The sequence below is a fragment of the Erigeron canadensis genome, chromosome 6 (assembly GCF_010389155.1).
Source record: "Erigeron canadensis isolate Cc75 chromosome 6, C_canadensis_v1, whole genome shotgun sequence".
Classification (NCBI taxonomy): Eukaryota; Viridiplantae; Streptophyta; class Magnoliopsida; order Asterales; family Asteraceae; genus Erigeron; species Erigeron canadensis.
Genome location: NC_057766.1, coordinates 21643546 through 21654538, shown reverse-complemented (window position 1 = coordinate 21654538; position 10993 = coordinate 21643546).

Genomic DNA, 10993 nt, shown 5'->3' with positions numbered 1-10993 from the left:
AACAAATTATTTTTGGAACATTTTGTAATTTGTGCGTGTCGAAGTATAAAATTATGAGAAATACTAAGTCTGAAATCAATAAATGTTTTGGTATACGTTAAAGCCAAGATATTGGGTTCAAATCTTGATTTGAGCAAAATACCCATAAAAATGAACACGGGATTTTTTATCATGGGTTTCCTATACAAATTTACCATTAAAGAAAAAGATTAGTTATAGAAAACCAAAAAATAGAACCAATACAAATTTATGAGTCTTTCGATGTTCAAATAATTCAAGAAAAACAAGTCTTTTGACTTAAATACATGAGTCTAATCATGTTATTATTTTGATTTTTTCCAAATGATCTATTGACCATTTTGTCGATATTATTTATTAAGGTCGTTTCTAATGGCGTGTCATGGTCGTATTATTGTTGTGTCATGGTGTGACACCATTGGTTAGATCGTGTCTTCATCGTGTCACAAAATAATATTTCCTCCTGAAGAACAAACAAATACTATGTCAGGATGATGATTTCTGATCTTTTTATTATGTTTTTATGTTTTCCCAATGTTTTCTTTTTCTTTTTTTAATAATGTTATTTTTTGTGTCATGATATTGTTTGTGGCTTTATGTAATTCCAGATACCATCGGGAAGTTTGTAGAGTTGACAAAACACTGTTATACGTGTAATCTACATTTCATGCATATATATATATATATATATATGGAAAGTGAATGTGGTGTTGTCTCCAACCCAATTTGGGTGAAAAACTTTCACACGGTATACGTGGCAAACTCATATGAGTTATACGAACTTAGTAAAAACATTCAAATCATTTAACATGGTATATGTGGCAATCCATATGAGCTGTCACATGCAAGTTTTTGATTGGTTAGTCACAAAAAGTTAAATGATTTGAACATTTTTACCAAGTTCATGCATACAAAGTTAAATGATTTGAACTATAACTTTTCAGGTCTAGTTAGTTATATTACAAGGCACTTAACCTTAGTTATATAAAATTGTATAAACACGATTTTGATCCCATTTTTATATTAATGAAAATTCTTATCTTCACATCCATTAACAAATTTTGATAAGAATTGGCCAATATGCGGCATGTCCTAAACTCTACATGTTAGACACCAAGATTTTTAACTTGGAAAACCTCCTGAAGGTGATAAATAAAAAACAAATACAATAGAGTTCTTTACAGCACAAACTAGATACAACTCACCAACAATTATGAAGGATAATTGGGTAAATAACCCTGAATTGAATCATGAATATAGTAATTACATCTTAAAATCTCACCGAAAATGCAACAAATTCTGACCACTACAGATTTATGTAAAACCTCCAATGACTAAATTTACGATCCAGATGGAAGAACAATGTTTTGTGAAGCTATAGTTCATAGCTCAATCCAACTGCTAATGAATGGGAACAGGTTTCAAAGTTACTAAGAGTGGTTCACTTGTCAAGAAGAAATGATACATGGAGATGGGGTTGGTGCTAAAGGCAACAACTTTTCAATAAAGGCAGTTAAGGATTTCCTATCAAGTGACAAGGATTATAGCAATAGATTTGTCATCAAAATGGTTGAAGTGGATTCCTAAAAAATGCAATATATTTATGTGGAGAGCTTCCTTGGACCGTATTCCTACACTCCTTGCGCTTCAAGCTCGCAATTGCAATTTTGGGGATATGCTATGTGGGTTGTGTAAGGAAGAGTCTGAATCAACCGGGTGGTGCAATACTAGTCCGCTCTTCATTTTTTCTTTCAAGGATATTGTTGAGATACACAACCATGTGGGGCTGGATAAGAGGGCAAGAAAGATTCTTCATGGCATCATCATTGTAGCTTGTTGGAGCTTATGGAAGGTAAGGAATGACTACAAGTTTTCGAATATTCCGGTGAATGTTGGAAGGATTATTACTAGTATTAAATCCACAAGTTTCTTATGGTATAAGAGTAGAAGGAAGAGTGGTATTATTTGGGAAAATTGGTGTAAGTTCAATATATTATAACCCCTATTTGTATTATCTCCCGTAAGTTATTGGCTTACGGGATGTTTTTGTCAATGAAACTTACTTTTCAAAAAAAAAAAGGTAAGTCTTTATTGACTTAGTATAAATCAAAAAAGTGAATGTTTAGTTGACCAGGTCGGATTGAGACCGGTCAATATTAACACCATAAGGGGCAAGGGTGTAGTGCCAATCTTTTGACAAATTGGCAAGTTTTGGCAAGTTTCGATGAATAAGAAATCGACATGTGGCGTTGCCAAAAACTAGCCAAAAGAGGTGGTACAGCAAACAAAACTAGCCAAAACTTGTCAATTTCATAACATAGCAAAGGTAACCGGAATTAAATCAAACTTGCTGGAAACTAAAAAAATGACCCTTTTTTTTGTATAAAATAAAACTTGGGCTCAGAATTTGGGGGTCGAGAATTTCGGAAGTCGGAGACGCCATGGCTGCTAACCCGAAGGTTTACCCCGCCAAGATACGCCTCGGATCATCCGAGTCCCATTTTTATGAACATTTGTATCATCATCGCCCATTTAACCGGCAACCTGAAAAACTGTTCAATGATATCATCATCGGCTAAGAACTACTTTTTCCAGCTACCTATTGCTTTAATGGAACAAAATCCGGCAACGCTACCGCTAAGTTAACACTACCAAGCTAATCACAAACAAGCAATTAACGGCAATGTAAAAAAATAAATATACAGTATAAACAGCAGCAGTATAACCGGAAACCCAAGAACAATTTCGCCGGAAAACAAACCGCCGTAAGTAGCAGCAGCAACAGCAGTTAACCATAAACCCAAGAAAAGGCTCGCCGGATAACCACAACCGCCGTAGCAACAGCAGCAACAACAATAGTCTCACCGGAAAACCCAAGAAAGGGCTCACCGGAAAACCGATGCAACATGCAGGAGCACCAACAGTTCACCAGGAACCCAAGAAAGGGCTCGCCGGAAAACCGAACCAACCAAAGCAATAGGAACCATATCGATTAAACCGGAAACCCCAAAAAAAGGATCGCCGGGAAACCGAACCAACAAGTAGTAAACATAGCCAACTACACCCTTGCACAAGCCAAGCAAAGTTTTGGCTGTAAAAAGTGAACGTTTTTGGCCGGTAACGACCGGAAGGGGTTTCAGATCTCACCGGAAAGGGTGATATATCACGTTAGGAGCATCGGCAAGTTTTATCGGCACGTATTCCGGCAATAGAAGCCAAGAAAAACGTAGATCAAGCCTCAAAATCGAAAACCCCCAAATTGATTTTTTAGCTTTCCGGCGAGTGGCACAAGAACAAAAAAAAACGGTCACAAAGTACATGCTCCCAACATTCACAAGGATCGGCCAAAACATTCCGATATATATAGTCAAAACCAGCCGAATAAACTTTTCAAAACCAACCGATACATGTGCTATAGAGTAGCCGATGCTTGCCGATGGTTTTTACCGATAAAAGAAGCCGGCTACACTCTTGCCCCTAATAAGTATAGGAAAATCATCCGGATTTTATCTAGCTTAGGTACTGCCACTTTAAAAAAAGTTATAAATTAAACCTTTGAATATGATAAACATACATAGCTCCCCTGAATTTATTTAATCTCCCCTCTACTTTACCTAAGATAGGTACTGCATGTTTTACCTAGCATTCCCCCAATAAGTAATAGTGAGAAAAAGAAACAATTTAATTTAATACTTTAACTTTTTTATTTATTAATGTTATATTAAAAGTTTTAAATAAATTTTGTATATATAATCAATTAAAGAATTCTAACACATAAGAATTAAACAATAAGTATATTTCAAGTTATCATAAAATAAGTTTTAGAAAACGGAAAATATTTTATCATAAGTTCATTCAGTAGGTTATAATGTTTTATGTCTGTATATTAAATTTTGATAAAATAAATTAAAAAGTGAAAAAAACAGAGATATAGTTGTCGACTCGTAAATCTCGACTCGACTCGAAATCTGATGTTTCGACTCGTGACTCGAAACGTGACTTGAATCGTAAGAGTCAGGATATTTGAAAATGTATATTTTTATAATTATGTGCAAGTATTTATTGTAGACATGTTATAATGTATTAATATATTAAGCTAAAAATAGAAATACTATTAAAATCAAATTAAATTTAAAAGCATATAAAAGAGTTATGTTTAAAAAAAATTTAAAAATTATTTTGTGACTCGTGACTCCGACATGACTCAGACCAACTCGCACCACAAAACACGAGTCATATTACGAGTTTGGAGTAAAGCGAGGCATTCCATCGAGTCGCCTCGTTTTCCTTTTGTTTTGATTCGACTCGTACGAGTTTGACAACTATACATATGACATATAATATGATTAGAAAATCTAAATCTCAATTTGTAGTTTTGTACTATTTACTTCACTTCATCCCATGACTAATACTGTGTTATTTTTGAAACATGAGTTAAACTAGAGGTACTAAAATGTAAGTTTATTACAATAATAAAAGGAAAGCAACCACTATGCCTGCTACCTTTTCATCTTTTTCTCTTGAAAACAAACCTGCACACACATTTACACCCCACACCAAAATAAATAAATTAAACCCCAAAGAGCTCTGGAAATTCTCAAAATCTTCAAATCAATAAGCTCAGAAAAGGTATTTGTCATTCTAGTACTATAGATCCGCCCCTACGGGCTGCGTATATGAAATTGCGAATCGCCTGAGTCGTTAGAAACTTAGAATGGAATTGAAATGAGATTAGGGTTGCTTTTGAATGAGATGCGCGCGCTCCTCAGTTGTTACTTGTTAGACTTCTACGCCCATTATCTATACTCGTTCAGGGGAGGGTCAAATTACCCAATCAAAATACTCTATCTTATTTTAACTCTTCAACTTTTTTACCGATCACTTATAATCTTTTTTTCAAATTTTCTTAATTTATCTTTAACATTATAAACTTTGCATAATTAACTTTTTTCTAATTTATATTTTTTATTAATAACGAAACACATTACATAATATTAAAAAACACAATACATAATAAAAATGAAAACAATACAAAAGAAGTTTACATTATGCCAAAGAGAAAAGATTGGAAAAAAAAAACAAAAAGCTTGGCCCGTTCATAACAATTTCATTTTTTTTAAATTTAAATAATAAATAGCTAAAAAAAACTGTTTGACCCAATTTACACTTTCCCCAATCTCGTGGTAGTAGCGGCCGAATCACTCGCCATGTTGCCATCTCCCTCACTCACTCCTTCCCCCTTATAAAAATTATTGATCCCCTACAAATCAAAAGTGTTATTCAAATGTTAAATACGAAAAATACTAAATTGTCCTTAATAGACACCCACTATGGAAAGAGTTTTTATAAACTACCAAGTTTGCCATTAATGCGTTAATTTACATCCCAAAACCTTATTTTAGTAACTAACACTTTAAGTCATTATCTTTTTAAATATTCCATTATTACATTTATATCAAGTTACACCACTTGACACCGTCATTACCACCAATAATACTGTCACCGACACCACTAAACCGTCGTCCCTGCCACCACCGCCGTATTGTACGGGTACCATGCTCGTAATAAAATTAGTTTTATTAATATTCAATATTCATATTCACTAGCACAAACCGAACTTAAGTATAGTATATATGTAACTTTCCAAATATTCGGAATATCCAAAACTTTTAAAAATTTCATCCCGTGATAGGTTCCAAAAGAGATAAACAAAATGGTTTAAGATGTCTCAAAGTTGTAGAGGGGGTGAACACAAACAAAGATATTTATCATCAAAGTCGTAAGAAAAAGACTTGACCAGTCAAAATAAGACGATAAAAATTAGACGGATGGAGTAACATATAAACCACTGTTTTAGCTTATTAAATTAATTAATTAATTAACTGAAAAGTATATAGGATATGAAGAAGAGTAACATATAAACCACTGTTTTAGCTTATTAAATTAATTAATTAATTAACTGAAAAAGTATATAGGATATGAAGAAGAATCCATCACCAAAATACTATACTTGATTGCTACTTTATTATGATCCAGAGACGTTGACGTTGACGTTAACTTGATTGGTTTACAAATAATCAAATGCATGCATGTTGAAGTTATAGCACGCTTAGCTTTTATTTTTTCTTTCATTCATACTATAGTACTACATATACATACCTAATAATTGTTCAATTGCATATTGCTCGATCTAAATCAGAGGTATGTATGTGCATATACACCAAGTCGATCACTATGATTCTATCATTAAGTACTTCTACTCACGGTGTGAAACAGTTTATGATCGGAGTCCTTTAATCATATAGTAGCTAAAAAATGTTCATTGTATCATTATTTGTGTAGATGAATAGGCAAACAAGTGTGGATTTAACCTCAGTTTATGGACGGATTCCTTCAACCCAGCAACAAAGGCTGAAAATGGATAAGATGACCATTGATTCATGTTCTAACTCCGGGCGACCACCACCCAATATACCAAATTTAGGTCTACTTACGGGTAATTACTATACCGATCTACATGTTTGTTTGTTTTTTTCTCTGTATTTAAGATTTAAATTTAATTTGTTACTTTTCATTTATTATTATATTAATTAACTAAATTATTTTCCCGCGTAATACGCGAGATAAATATATTAAGTATTCATAATATGCGAGATTATTTTCAACCTCTCAAAACCGAAAACCGAGTGTAACCCAAACATGGACCGGACTGAGGACAACGGTTCGGTCCTCGGTTCCACGTTTTTGCAAAAAAACGGTCCTCAGTTCGGTTCTGTTTATGTCCGGTTCGGTCCGGTTCTCGGACCGTGAACACTCCTAAATATACTTAGTAATTATTGATAAGTTGAAATATGATCCTTCGCTTCATTAGAAATAGGACTCGGACGATATTACTATTCAATAAATTTTATGTATCGAATTTGTTAACATATACATGTTGAGTCCTAGTTTAATTGATAAGATTTGTTGATAACAAACGGTGTAAAAGAATGTTCAAGTCTTTAGTTGTAAGTTGAGTCAGCCTATACTCTCTTAAGTTAGGTAAACTCTCTTAAATTAGGTCATCTTAGATCTTTAAGCTGACCTAATATTCACATGTATTGATGTAATAAGTTTAAGAGTAATTATTCAATATGCATTAATGTAGATTATAGCATCTAATCTAAATTGAAGATGAAGAACAAATATAGAAGACAAGTTGGGTATAGAAGTTAGTTTAAATTTACAGTCAGCTAGGATGAACAACTTTGGGGCTTACGATCGTACAAATGTCCTAAGTTGTTTTATCTACCCTCTGGTTATTAGAATTAAACCTTGGGATTGGATAAACATAAAAAAAGTAAAACGTACACTACCCACAACCAATCCTCAAACGTTAGTTGTTGTCCTTTATGTGAGTTGTTCTCTCTCTAATTGATGATGAAAATTTTTGTTGCTGGATATAGGGGATCAATAGTACAAATATCACTATCAAATAATTTTTTTTATTTAAAGGTCACAAAATCATTGTATAACATTTTTCTTTCTCTAACATTTTTTTTTTTGAAATTTTCTTTCTCAACATTTAACTATGTGAAAGTAGTTAGATAAAACATTTTTATTCAACATAATTATACAATTCTCAGTAAATAATAAGGCTACCGACAACATGTATGTTAATAAAGTTTGTGAAAAATTAGTGTTTAATTAGATAAAAATTCTCTACTCGTTTATTTACAATAAAATATTAATGTTAACTTAAAAGGAAACTAACATTTACAAATACATCAATCAAAGAAGGACATTAAACTAACATTTACAATAAAATATTTGTTATATATATATATATATTTCATTATATACACAAATACTAATCAAATACATAAATTTTAATTATTCAAAAATAAAAAGACTAATGTTGTATCTACTTAAATTAAAATGTATTCTTCCTGATTATATCGTTAAAGTAATTATTTTTTATAATTATAGAATGTAAAGAATTATTTTTCATAATTTATGAGCATTTTTTAATTTATCAAATTATTATTAAATTTCAAAAATTAAAAAGTATATATATGACATCAACATTCTTATCTAACGACTTAAATGAAACTTAAAATCTATATTATAACTAAAAGAGTAGGTTGGAGCACCCCTAATCCACCCCCCCTTTAGCCTAATTTTCCATCCTAATTAATCATCTATTTCTGTTATTTTTTTAAAAATTTTCTAGGCCAACCTATATACTATTAAATGATAAAAATACATCTTTTTATCTTTAAAACTCTCTAAAAAATTATTATATATATGCAACATAATAAATAAACCCTCACGAATTCTCAACAATGAAAAACAAGGTTCGACTACTTCACTAATTCTCAACAAATAAAAAGGTTTTCCTAAATATATTTTGTTCATGTTTAATCATTATTATTTGACACTGAATTTTTATGTTGTTGTTATTAATATTATTATTATTATTATTATTCATCTTTTCGCCTTATTTTCTTTCTTTCGACACACATATAAATATATAACCTAAGAAAAAGGGGTAGTAATTTGTATTTGGTTATAACTTCAGAAGATCGAAAGATCCAACTAATTTTCTTCATCTCTTTTATCATCTGACATCTTTCCTTCCTTCTTTCTTCAAACTGCAAATTTTTTATTTAACTAATTATTACAAATTAATAAACAAAAGTAACAAATTTGCCAATACAAAAGAAGTTAAAAAAAACGGGTTAACTGGAATCGATATTAATATAGAGTTAATCTTAATATGTTTCATTTTTTAATTTGTATTTTATGTATTTGAATTTTATTTAGTTTTTATTTTAGATACTTCAACTTTTTTCAAAAAAGTGTGATTTATATATTTTGAAACTTCACTAGTTCATTTATATACCCAAACTTATTTTTAATTATGAATTAAGGAAAACTAAATAAAATAAAAAAATATCTATGACAAGGTTAATAAATAAAACAACGGCATGACGGTCATCTATATTAACGAGAGTAAGTACCCGCGAATTGCGGCGGTAAGATGGTAGGGTGATTGATCATAGGTTGTGATATGTCATAGAGTGTGATAGCCAAATGTCTTAGCCGTACGGGCTCCACCCTCGGATTTAAAAAAATTCGTTGAAAGTATATCGAATGACATCTATAATGAAAGAGCATGAAATTTTAAGAACACCATATAAATTTTATAATTTATCAATTTACAGTTTTTGAGATAAAAGATATATGGAGGAGAGAGAAAACAAATAATTGGTTGAGATTTGAGAAAAGAGAAACAAATGAGTAGTTGAGATTTATTTTAAGGGTATTATAAATAAATGATAGAGGTATTTTGGGGTTTTCACTTGTGTAAAGTTGAAATTTTGGAGGGAGAAGATGTTTTATAATGTAGTAGAGATAAAGTAAATTATACGAGTTTACAATTTATTACTAGATTTTAGACCCGTGTCCAACACTGGACACGGGATTTACGATATTATCAATTTTAAATCTTCATACATTTAAGTCATAAATTATAATTTTGTAGAAATACGATTTTAAGTGTTATATTTTGCAAGTTGTAGTACAATAATCATATGTTCGTCACTGTCATTATTAGCCTAGACATATTGATTGATATGTTTGTCGTAGTCATTTCACAAGACACATGTTATATATAATAATTTCTCTATTATAAAATATTTTGAAACCATGTGTACTCATAATGTGATATTATTTTAAAAAATAATTAAGAATTAAAATATAAACATACTTATGATTCTGTACTTGACATTCAAGTATGTGCATTTGATCATGATGCGGACTCATAACACGCATATGTTTATTTTCAATCATATGTCCTATAATAATTTGATAACAATTAGAATTGTTTTTATATTTTTTGATAACAATTAGGACTCTTGATTTGAGTGACAATTGTAACTTTAAACATTAATACGCAAAACTAATATATAAAAAAAGAGAAAATTATGTACCTTCTTGATTGAGAGATAAAATAAATCTTGAATGGAGTTCATATTGATTTGGATTTAGTATTTAAGTAACGCTCTGTTCTAAATCGTGTTTTGTTCTGTGATCTTTAAATGTTTTGTAATTTCTATTGTGTTTAAAATGATGATGTTACATATCACCATCTGTTATTATGTTTGTGATATGTATCTAGAGTTTAATTTATGTTTATATTAAATATTAAACTAAATATTAATATTTATAATTTATAAAAATCTAATCTAATATTTGTTAATTAGTAATTAGGTTTTGAAATAAACTTTTATAGACAATATTTCATATGTTGAACTTTTTTTAATGATTGCAAATTTTAAAGAATTCTCTCAAGTTGATGGTTAAAAATATATATAGATCAAGTATTCAAGGCTAAAAAGTGTAAATTATTGATGAAAACAAAAAAGTGTAAATTAATGAGACTTTTTCTACAAATTAATATAAATATCAATATAAAAATATATTTGGATAATGATTATCAGGACTTTTAATTTGTAGTTTATCTAAATGATGACATCATCAAAAGTCAATTTGATTAAATTGAGTGATGTGATTGGTTAATAATTCATTAGTTCAACTGTCTTATAATATATATTATTAAGATTAAGATAAGAAGATAAGATTAAGATATAGTTACAAATCGTATCTAATTGTTGGAATCATCCATGTTAATAAACCAATAAATAAATAATATCACAATTTGTAAAAGGAAGGAATGAGTCGAATATTTGTAAAGGAAGGAATAATGAGAGTCGGATATTTCTCCTTTTTATTATTTATGATATATTTCAATAATTAATAAGGGTATATTTTGACAAATATTGTAAAGTATAAACATTATTATTGTCATTTAATAAAGATGAAACAGTTAAATTTGATCTAATGGTCATAAATAAAAAATGGAAATTATTGTTTTTAATAAATTTAGGACCTTGTTATATATATATATATATCGGTAGATTTGTAAGAGTTT